Source organism: Colobus angolensis, unplaced genomic scaffold, assembly GCF_000951035.1.
Source record: "Colobus angolensis palliatus isolate OR3802 unplaced genomic scaffold, Cang.pa_1.0 Scaffold12, whole genome shotgun sequence".
NCBI lineage: Eukaryota > Metazoa > Chordata > Mammalia > Primates > Cercopithecidae > Colobus > Colobus angolensis.
The window spans coordinates 2,018,348-2,027,992 of NW_012113141.1; the positions used below are offsets into that span (position 1 = coordinate 2,018,348).

The 9,645-nt window shown below is 47.1% G+C and overlaps 1 protein-coding gene across 1 annotated transcript in view; it reads left to right on the top strand.

Moving 5' to 3' along the window:
- STOX1 (storkhead box 1) overlaps nt 1-6,858 on the top strand; it is a 113,581-nt gene extending 106,723 nt beyond the window's left edge. The window contains exon 4 of the mRNA XM_011927009.1: nt 6,683-6,858. The gene's annotated coding sequence lies outside the window, so the exon portion shown is untranslated. The remainder of the gene's footprint in view (nt 1-6,682) is intronic.
- Nucleotides 6,859-9,645: the final 2,787 nt, after the last annotated feature.

Genomic DNA, 9,645 nt, shown 5'->3' on the forward strand with positions numbered 1-9,645 from the left:
GGCTAATTTTATATTTTTAGTAGAGATGGGGTTTCACCGTGGTCTCTATCTCCTGACCTGGTGATCCGCCTGCCTCAGCCTCCCAAAGTGCTGGGATTACAAGTGTGAGCCACCACTCCCAGCCAGCCTGTTTTTCACTGTTAAAAGATATGCGCGGGTCTTTCGTCTCTGCCACCTGCTTCCTCCTTTAAGAAGATCCATCAGGCCTATTTTCAAAGCTGATGGCAGAAGAATTGGAGTCGGAAGACTTAGGTTCACCTTTGGCCCTGCCACCTGTCAGCATCGCCCTCAGCCAAGGGGCACATTTCTGAGCAGCGTTTGGTTCTCTGTAAATATGTCATCACCACCACTGCCTCAGCCACACACCCTCACACCTGACTGTTGGGATACTTAAACGTAGGAGCACACAGGCCATCAGTGCAAGCTGACAGCGAAGTGGTTCCTAGCAAGCCAGTACCTTCAGTGCCTGGTTCACTTCTTTTATATCTTCCATCTTCAGCTTGGACCTAAGGAAAAAAAGGCCATTTCACAGCAGTGAGAGAGTGTGAGGCTCTGAATCCCTAACATGGCTGACTCCCATGACTAGCTTTGTGAGGATAACGGACTTGTGAGGAGATCCAGAACATGAGTTGTTGAAATGCCTTCCGCCTCTGTACAATCCCAGAGTCGCCTCATCACACTGGCTCCTGTCTGCTGAGGGCTGAGGCTGAGCCTGGGACTGCATCTGGCACAAGAACACAACGTTTAGCCTGCAGGGTCTCAAAACAACTTTGAGGGAGGCTGAGGCGAGAGGATGGCCTAAGGCCAGACGTCCAAGACCTGGCCCTGTTCTGCACTAGTCTCTACCGCCCTCCCCAGCAGGAACTTGAGTCTGCAGGCTTCTCCCCAGCCTCCATTCTGCTGCCTGCTGTCTGGAAGGAGCAGGCTCAGAGGGCACACCCATTTGTTCTTGCTCCATTCTTGTTAGTGTCAGAAGAATTCTTTTGTTTACTTAAGAGACAGGACTGAACATGGTCTAAATTGGCAGAATTAAACCAAATAAAATGAAGAAGTTTGTGCAATTTGGGGAAACACTCTGATCTTTTTATTTGGCGACAGGGTCTCGCTCTATTGCCCAGGCTGGAATGCAGTGGTGCAATCATGGCTCACTACAGCCTTGACCTCCTGGGCTCAAGTGATCCTCCCACTTCAGCCTCCCAAGTAGCTGGGACTACAGGTGCGTGCCATCATGCCTGGCTAATTTTTGTGTTTTTTGTAGAGGTAGGGTTTCACCATGTTGCACAGGCTGGTCTTGAACTCCTGACCTCAAGTGATCCACCTGCCTCGGCCTTCCAAAGTGCTGGGATTACAGGCCTGAGCCTCTTTCTTTTCTCCTTCCTTCCTTCCTTCCTTCCTTCCTTCCTTCCTTCCTTCCTTCCTTCCTTCCTCCCTTCCTCCCTTCCTCCCTTCCTCCCTTCCTCCCTTCCTTCCTTCCTTCCTTCCTTGATGGAGTCTCGCTGAGTTGCCTAGGCTGGAGTGCAGTGGGGTAATCTCGGCTCACTGCAACCTCTGCTTCCTGGGTTCAAGTGATTCTCCTGCCTCAGCTTCCCAAGTAGCTGGGATGACAGGCACCTGACACCACTCCCGGCTTATTTTCTTGCACTTGTGCTAGAGACGGGGTTTCACCATATTGGCCTGGCTGGTCTCGAACTCCTGACCTCAAGTGTTCCACCTGCCTTGGCCTCCCAAAGTGCTGGAATTACAGGCATGAGCCACCACGCCCAGCCTGGCCTGAGTCTTTCTTAAAAAATGAGATTAGTCTGAACTATTGTCAGATTAGACTAATCTAAGTGACAAAATGACAGGTCACTGGGAAACACAGGCTAGAATTCTAAGGGAGGGATTAGAAAACAGCATCAGGGCATTTAGAAAAATCTCTGTGGCTTTTACTAAAGATTGGGAGGCAGCTCCTTCCCTTCTGGGTCCGGCTACAGAAATAGGAAATAGGCCAGCAGATTGACAGGATCAGAAGAGGCTGCCCAGATGGACAGACCTTGGGGAGCCAGGTAAAAGATGGCAAACTGAACATACAAGAACTCTGGGAAACACAATTTAGGAAGAATCCAGATGTTCCCAAGATAATGAAACTGGAAAACTGTTCCTGAAGCTAATGTAGGGTCTGCGAAGAGGCTTTGCCATCTCTGTCATCCAGTATAGGCTTGCCAGAGGAAGAAGGGAAGAGGGGAGAGAGCACAAAAGCAACTCCTCAGGTAGCCCTGTCTGGGTTTGCATACAACTGATGCTGTGACACCCACAGCACTCTCTGGGAGGGAATGGTGACCAGGCAGCTCACACTGGGATTCGGAAACTAGGTTAGCCAGTAGCACCAGGTGGCTACAAAGTGCAACAATACATTTTTTTGTTTTTGAGACAGTTTCACTCTTGTTGCTCAGGCTGGAGTGCAATGGCGTGATCTCGATCTCGGCTCACTGCAACCTCCGCCTCCCAGGTTCAAGCAATTCTCCTGCCTCAGCCTCCTGAGTAGCTGGGACTACAGGCACACTCCACCATGCCTGGCTAATTTTATATTTTTAGTAGAGATGGGGTTTCTCCATGTTGGTCAGGCTGGTCTTGAACTCCAGACCTCAGGTGATCCACCCACCTCGGCCTCCCAAAGCGCTGGGACTACAGGCATGAGCCACCACACCAGGCCACAATGATACATTTTAAAGATCAGAGACCATCCACAGTTTCAAGGTCTATGGTCCACTAGGAGGGGACCTATGACACTGCCTTGCTGTCCATCCAATGTAAAGAGGAAAACACTGGCTGCAAACCCCAGAAGCCAGCTCCACACCAGCATCTGTTCCACGTCTGCTTCTGGTGAGTGCCCTTGGGATGCTCTCACAGCTGGCCTATGCTCTGAGCATGGGGACAGACACTGGGCCTTGCTTCACTCCCTGGGGGTTGGGGAGGAACAGGGGCCAGAGCACAGCAAGTTGACAGGCCAGAGCAGCACAGGGCACTCAGCTGAGTCGGTGGCAGGCAGGGTGGAGGGTGGGAGGGGAAGGGAGCAGTGGCCATGGGCTAGTCTAGAAAGGTAAGGGGCGTAGGAGAGATGGCAAGTGGACAGCACCTGCATCTGGGAGTGAACAGACCACATTCCTGCCAGATATATCAGATTCCTTGACCAGCTACTTTTTTTTTGAGACTGATTCTTTTGTCACCCAGGCTGGAGTGCAATGGCACAATCTTGGCTTACTGCAACCTCTACCTCCCAGGTTCACGTAATTCCGCTGTCTCAGCCTCCTGAGTAGCTGGGATTACAGGTGCCTGCCGCCATGCCTGGCTAATTTTTGTATTTTTAGTAGAGACGGGGTTTCTCCATGTTGGCCAGGATGGTCTCGAACTCCTGACCTCAGGCGATCTGCCCTACCTCAGTCTCCCAAAGTGATGGGATTACAGGCGTGAGCCACTGCGCCTGGCCTATTTTCTTAATAGTACTAGACTCTACAAATTTCCAGACTGTGAGAAAAATTCTAAGGCTGCACGCATCTATACACTAGTGTGTTTCGAGCTGATTCTCATTTTGGTCTCCATGTGTGGACCTTTTCTGGTCAAATATATGCAGTGCTGGACCTGAGCCCAGGCTGTGCTGAGGTCGTGAGCCCCATCTCCTTGGCCATGGTGCTTATGTCAGGCATGGGTACTCGGTAGCAGAGAATCAACCTCAGGTGATCTTGGGAGCTATGCAGAAAGAAGAGGGACTTTGTTTCTCTGATAGGTGTTTTTGTTGAGTGCTGTTTTGCCCCTGCAGGGTCCAGACCCACCTGTGAGGTAGACAGGATAGCAGAGGTAGGAGACAGAGATCGATTCCTGATGGCTTCTTTTGCTTAAACCACTTTGAGTTGGATTTCTGTTACTTGCAACCATGAGTCCTGACTCAAGGAGAAAAAGCTACCCACTGTTGAAAATGCAATCATCACATAAATGGACAAGTTCTACAATCCGCAGTGTGATCTACCCCAAAGCCCAGGTGTCCACAGCAACGTGTCTAGACTGGGACACCAAGGAGGGGAGCTGTCAAGTCAGAGGGGAGCAGAACTACCAGGGTCTGCATCCCATTAGCATCTGCAGCAGACAGATGGACTCTGGCGGATACAGTGGCCAGTTCCCCGAAAGGAAGGGGACTGTGCTGCGCAAGGCCGGTGAGTGCATCTCTACCATGCCAGGCTTCCATTCTCAAACCAGCCACGCTCCCTCTGGCCTGACTGTAGGCTGACCAAGCAATCCTCTCATTGCCCATCTGTTCCCTAAGGCCCTGGATATGAAGCTAAGCAATAGGAGTATCCTGGTCACTAGGAATGAACGTACTTGATGAATTAACTAAGAGCTGACTGACATCCCCATGTGGTTAGCAGAAATCAGTCCTGGGTCCCTCTGAGGCCTGGCTTCCTGAGAGCTCATCTGTGAACAGTGGACTGGGCTCCTAAATGGCCCACCCTCCTTTTGCCAAAAGGAGGTAGGTTTGGGGCCTGAGGGACATGGTGGGTAGACTGGTGTGCCTGCAGCTGCAGACGAGGGGAGTGGGGTTCTTACTGGCTGAGGTGCAGGCCCGTTTCCTGGAGAGGTTGTTCCTGCTCCTCACAGATCTTCTGCAGCTCTGCCTTCTTGTCCTGATGCTTTTGCAACTCCTAAAGCTGGATAGAGGATTACACTGTCTTTTTTTTTTTTTTTTTTTTTTGAGACAAGAGTCTTGCTCTGTTGCTAGGCTGGAGTGCAGAGTCACGATCTCGGCTCACTGCAACCTCCGCCTCCTGGGTTCAAGTGATTCTCTTGCCTCAGCCTCCCAAGTAGCTGGGATTACAGGCACATGCCACCACGCCTGGCTAATTTTTGTATTTTTAGTACAGATGGGGTTTCACCATGTTGGCCAGGATGGTCTCGAACTCCTGACCTCGAGATCTGCCTGCCTCTGCCTCCCAAAGTGCTGGGATTGACAGGCATGAGCCACTGTACCAGCCTTTTTTTTTTTTTTTTTTTTTAAGATTTAGCAACCAGAGCAACAAGCAGATGAGAATGTTTTTCCCTTTTTGTTTTTTGTTTTTTTTTTGAGACGGAGTCTAGCTCTGTCACCCAGGCTGGAGTGCAGTGGAGCCATCTCGGCTCACTGCAAGCTCTACCTCCTGAGTTCAAGTGATTTGTAGATGGCAGTGAGAAGTCAGACGGTGGAGACAGAATGTGGAGATAGAAGGCAAGCAGAATGGTTACCAAATGGCTTGGGAGTAAGAGGGAAGTTCTGAATGAGAGGTTTAGAGAAAGGTGGAAGGAGTCTGGTAGACATTTAGCAATTCATCTGCATTTTGGTCCATTTCCACTCGTGGTAAGACCTAGAATTTTCTCTGTTAAACCTTTTCAGACCAAGTAGTGGAATGGTCAATTCTCTTGGGTTTAGGGAACATGGAGCAATCAAGACTGGTTTCAGCATGTCGAGAAGATGATTGAGGGAATGTTTTTTCTTTTCTTTTCTTTTCCTTTCTTTTTTTTTTTTTTTTTTTGAGACAGAGTCTCGCACTGCCGCCAGGGTGGCAGTGCAGTGGTGTAATCTCGGTTTAATGCAACGTCTGCCTCCCAAGTTCAAGTGATTCTCCTGCCTCAGCCTCCTGAGTAGCTGGGATTACAGGTGTGCACCACCATGCCTGGCTAACTTTTTGTATTTTTAGTAGAGACGGGGTTTCATTATGTTGACCAGGCTAGTCTCGAACTCCTGACCTCGTGATTCACCTGCCTCGGCTTCCAAAGTGCTGGAATTACGGGCATGAATGATTGAATAATTGGAGTCTCTCTGTCTGACTCTCACCATACTGACAACAATGAAGTCCAGAGAGAAGCCCAGCACTGGAGAAGGTTGTGCAGTCCCTGTGGAAGAGCAAATGACATTCACTGCTCTCTTTTGCAGTGGTCAGACCACTCACTCTTGACTACTGGTTTTCAGTGGACCCCAACTGACTGACATTCTGAGAAGATTAATTGTTGTCACAACGACAGTGTAAACCCTGCTGCAAGTACCAAGAGAGGTGGGTAATCTGGAATAGAAAAGACTTGTAGGGGAAGTAGAGGTGAGAGTATTGTTTTAGGAGGCCTTACAGCATGGAATCACCACCAGTGAATGGAGGTTAAGAGAAGTATTTTAACAAAGAAAAAAAAATTTTTTGAGACAGGGTCTCTGTCACTCAGGCTGGAGTACAGTGGTGTGATCACAGCACACTGCAGTCTCAACCTGTTGGACTCAACTGATCCTCCCACTTTAGCCCCCCCAGTAGCTGGGACTATAGGCGTAAGCCAACAGGCTTGTCTAATTTTATTTTTTGTAGAGACAGGATCTCACTATGTTGGCCAGGCTGGTCTTAAACTCCTGTCCTCAAGCAATCCTCCCACCTGGGCCTCCCAAAGTGCTGGAATTACAGGTATGAGCCACTGTGCCTGGCAGAATTTTCTATTAAACAAAAGCTGTCTGAAGATGAAGTAGGCAGCTTTGGAAAAGAATGAATTTCCCGTTGTTTAGGGCATTTGAGCAGAGGCTTGGTGATCCCTTTACTGATATGTTGCAGAGCAATTTCCAGAACTTAGTTTAACTGGCTGGCTGAACTATATGATTTTGAAGAATCCTTCCAACTGTAAGGTTTTTTATTTGTTTTTTTAGGAGATGGGGTTTTGCCATGTTGCACAACTAATGAAGTCCATCTAATTTTGCCACTGGATGCATTATGACACTCTGCCTGTTTTAAATGAATATATTAAATGAATCAAGCTCATTATGAAACCAGTAAAATTTTATCCTACGAAACTCATCATATAACACAGACATTACAGATAGGAGATTATTCTCTAAAATAGTTGACCTGCATTTTTCTCCCCAGTAATAACTGCTTTTTGTGACAACTTTAGTTATTGATTTATCTTTTCTAATGCAGTCTATTCTGTAATGAGAAAACTGTTTTCTTGAGGCAGCTTAATGATCTAAGCTTAGGAGTCGGACACAAGTTTGAATTCCAATTCCAAATCCTTCGTAGCTGTGTGATGGAGCAAGTCACCACATTGCTCTGAATTGGTTTTCTTGTCTGTAAAAGGGAGATAGTAATGATGTCTCCCTTACGGGATTGTGGTGAGGCTTGGGGATGATCTATCAAAAGTGCCCAATGTAGGCCTGAGCAACCCCACTGCGGGCACAGCTGTGGAATGGCTTCAGGTCTTAAAAAGAAAAGTGCCCAATGCAGGAGGTAACTAATATACCTATATATGCATGTATTTTAATATATTTTATAGTAACAAAACTTGCTTCATAGGTAAATTCATGACCCACTATACAGGTCCCCTGTTTTTGTCAGGTTGTCTGGAATTCCTCCATTACAGATTTAGTCCTTTGGGAAGGCTATAGGATGTATCTGCCATCAAAATCCAGGTATGCCATGGGGAGGTATTATGCCTTTAACAAGTTTTCAGTTGATAGCTTATAAGTAGGAATAAAATATGCAAAATATGGGCTTATTGTAGACATTCATACAACATTCATCCTCTCTCATCTGAGATTTCAGACTCCTGGGAATCCGTGGCATAGCTAGGTTTTTTGCAAAGTATTTTCATTATTTCAAAAATTCTAATAGAAATTGTACTCATTTCCTTTGCCTTACTCTAACTCCTTGCTAGCTAAAAGATCATTCCTTTCCAAATAGTTGAAATTACACCAGCTCAGTAATGTAACACCATCCCATGCTGCTGTGGTGGTTAAACTGCATTTGTATCTTATTCTTAGATTAGAATAATGACCATGGATCAATTATCCCTAAATACAATTTATCAGACAAAACGTTACAAAATTTCAAATCTTCTTTTTATCATCATAATTTTTTTTCAGAGTCCTACTGTGTTGCCCAGGCTGGAGTGCAATGGCATGATCTCAGCTCACTGCACCCTCCGATTCACGTGATTCTCCTGCCTCAGCCTCCCAAGTAGCTGGGACTACAATCGCGTGCCACCATGCCCAGCTAATCTTTGTATTTTTAGTAGAGATAGGGTTTCACCATGTTGGCCAGGATGGTGTCAAACTCCTGACCTCGAGATCTGCCTGCCTCTGCCTCCCAAAGTGCTGGGACTGGTCTTGAACCAGGCTGGTCTTGAACTCCTGCCCTGTCCTCAGGTGATCTGTCTGCTTTGGCCTCCCAAAATGCTGGGAATACAGGTGTGAGCCACCATGCTTGGCCCAAATCCTTTTTCTTGTTTCCTTTATTTTTTAGTATTTATTTATTTATTTATTTGAGATGAAGTCTCACTCTGTCACCCAGGCTGGAGAGCAGTGGCGCAGTCTCTGCTCACTGCAAGCTCCACCTCCTGAGTTCAAGTGATTCTCCTGCCTCATCCTCCCAAGTAGCTGGGATTATAGGCAAGTTCCACCACACCCGGCTAATTTTCACATTTTCTTAGAGATGGAGTTTCACCATGTTGACCAGGCTGGTCTCAAACTCCTGACCTCAGGTGAACTGCCCACCTCGGCCTCCCAAAGTGCTGGGATTATAGGCGTGAGTCACCACTCCTGGCCCCAGATCTTTTTTCATATAGCAGTGCGCACACATGCACATACGTGCACGTGCACACACACACACACACCAAACCAAAGTGTCAAGTCCATGAGGAAGAGCAATGGAAAGAGCCTGTAGAAGGGAAAAGATTGGGAACCATGGTATTTTGAGAACCTATCTACAGCTACTAAGGCTTTTTGGGTGTTGGGAAAACAGGCTATTGCTTAACAGGGATGGGGAAGAGAGACATGAATGTCATGAAACAAGAATGGGGGCATCAAAGACAAATTCATGATTACTTTGCTGGGGTGTTACAGGACTTTCTCCCCTTTGAAACCTTAGCAACATTTTTTCCTCTTTAGCACAAGCAGCTTCCAAACATTACTTGGATAATGGTGCCCTCTTCTGGGGCGACCGATATGACTCTGAAACCCTCTGTCCTACTAGTTGGTTCAAAACATCCAGAAAGTAATTGACTATAGAAACAATGAAACTAAAGGTTAAGCACTTAAAAAATCATTTAAAAGTCTGAATTTAGGAGCTAGATACATGCATAAATATACATATGATAATGTGCTCAAAGATGTCTCTTTTCCAATGCTTTCAAAAGCTCAAGCTAATGTAAGCACCTCTGTACCTCAGTTCCATGGTGCTGTTATATCAGCGGATCCAATTTCCTGTGCTACCAGCATTACTCTCCTCACTTTACTACCAGATTTTAGAACTGACTTGGTTTTGGTCCCATGGCAATGGGAAAAAATACCCTCCTCCTTCCCTCCTATTCTCTTTGCCTTTACTTTCTTTCTGCTTTTCTATACTCAACACTTATTTTGTGACCCCAATGTGTCTTAAATCAGTTTTTAACTGCCCCTTAAACTATTTCCATGTCACAGCATTTAAAAATGATGGTTCGGCCAGGCGTGGTGGCTCAAGCCTGTAATCCCAGCACTTTGGGAGGCTGAGATGGAGGGATCACGAGGTCGGCAGATCGAGACCATCGTGGCTAACCCGGTGAAACCCCGTCTCTACTAAAAAATACAAAAAACTAGCCGGGTGAGGTGGCGGGCGCCTGTAGTCCCAGCTACTCGGG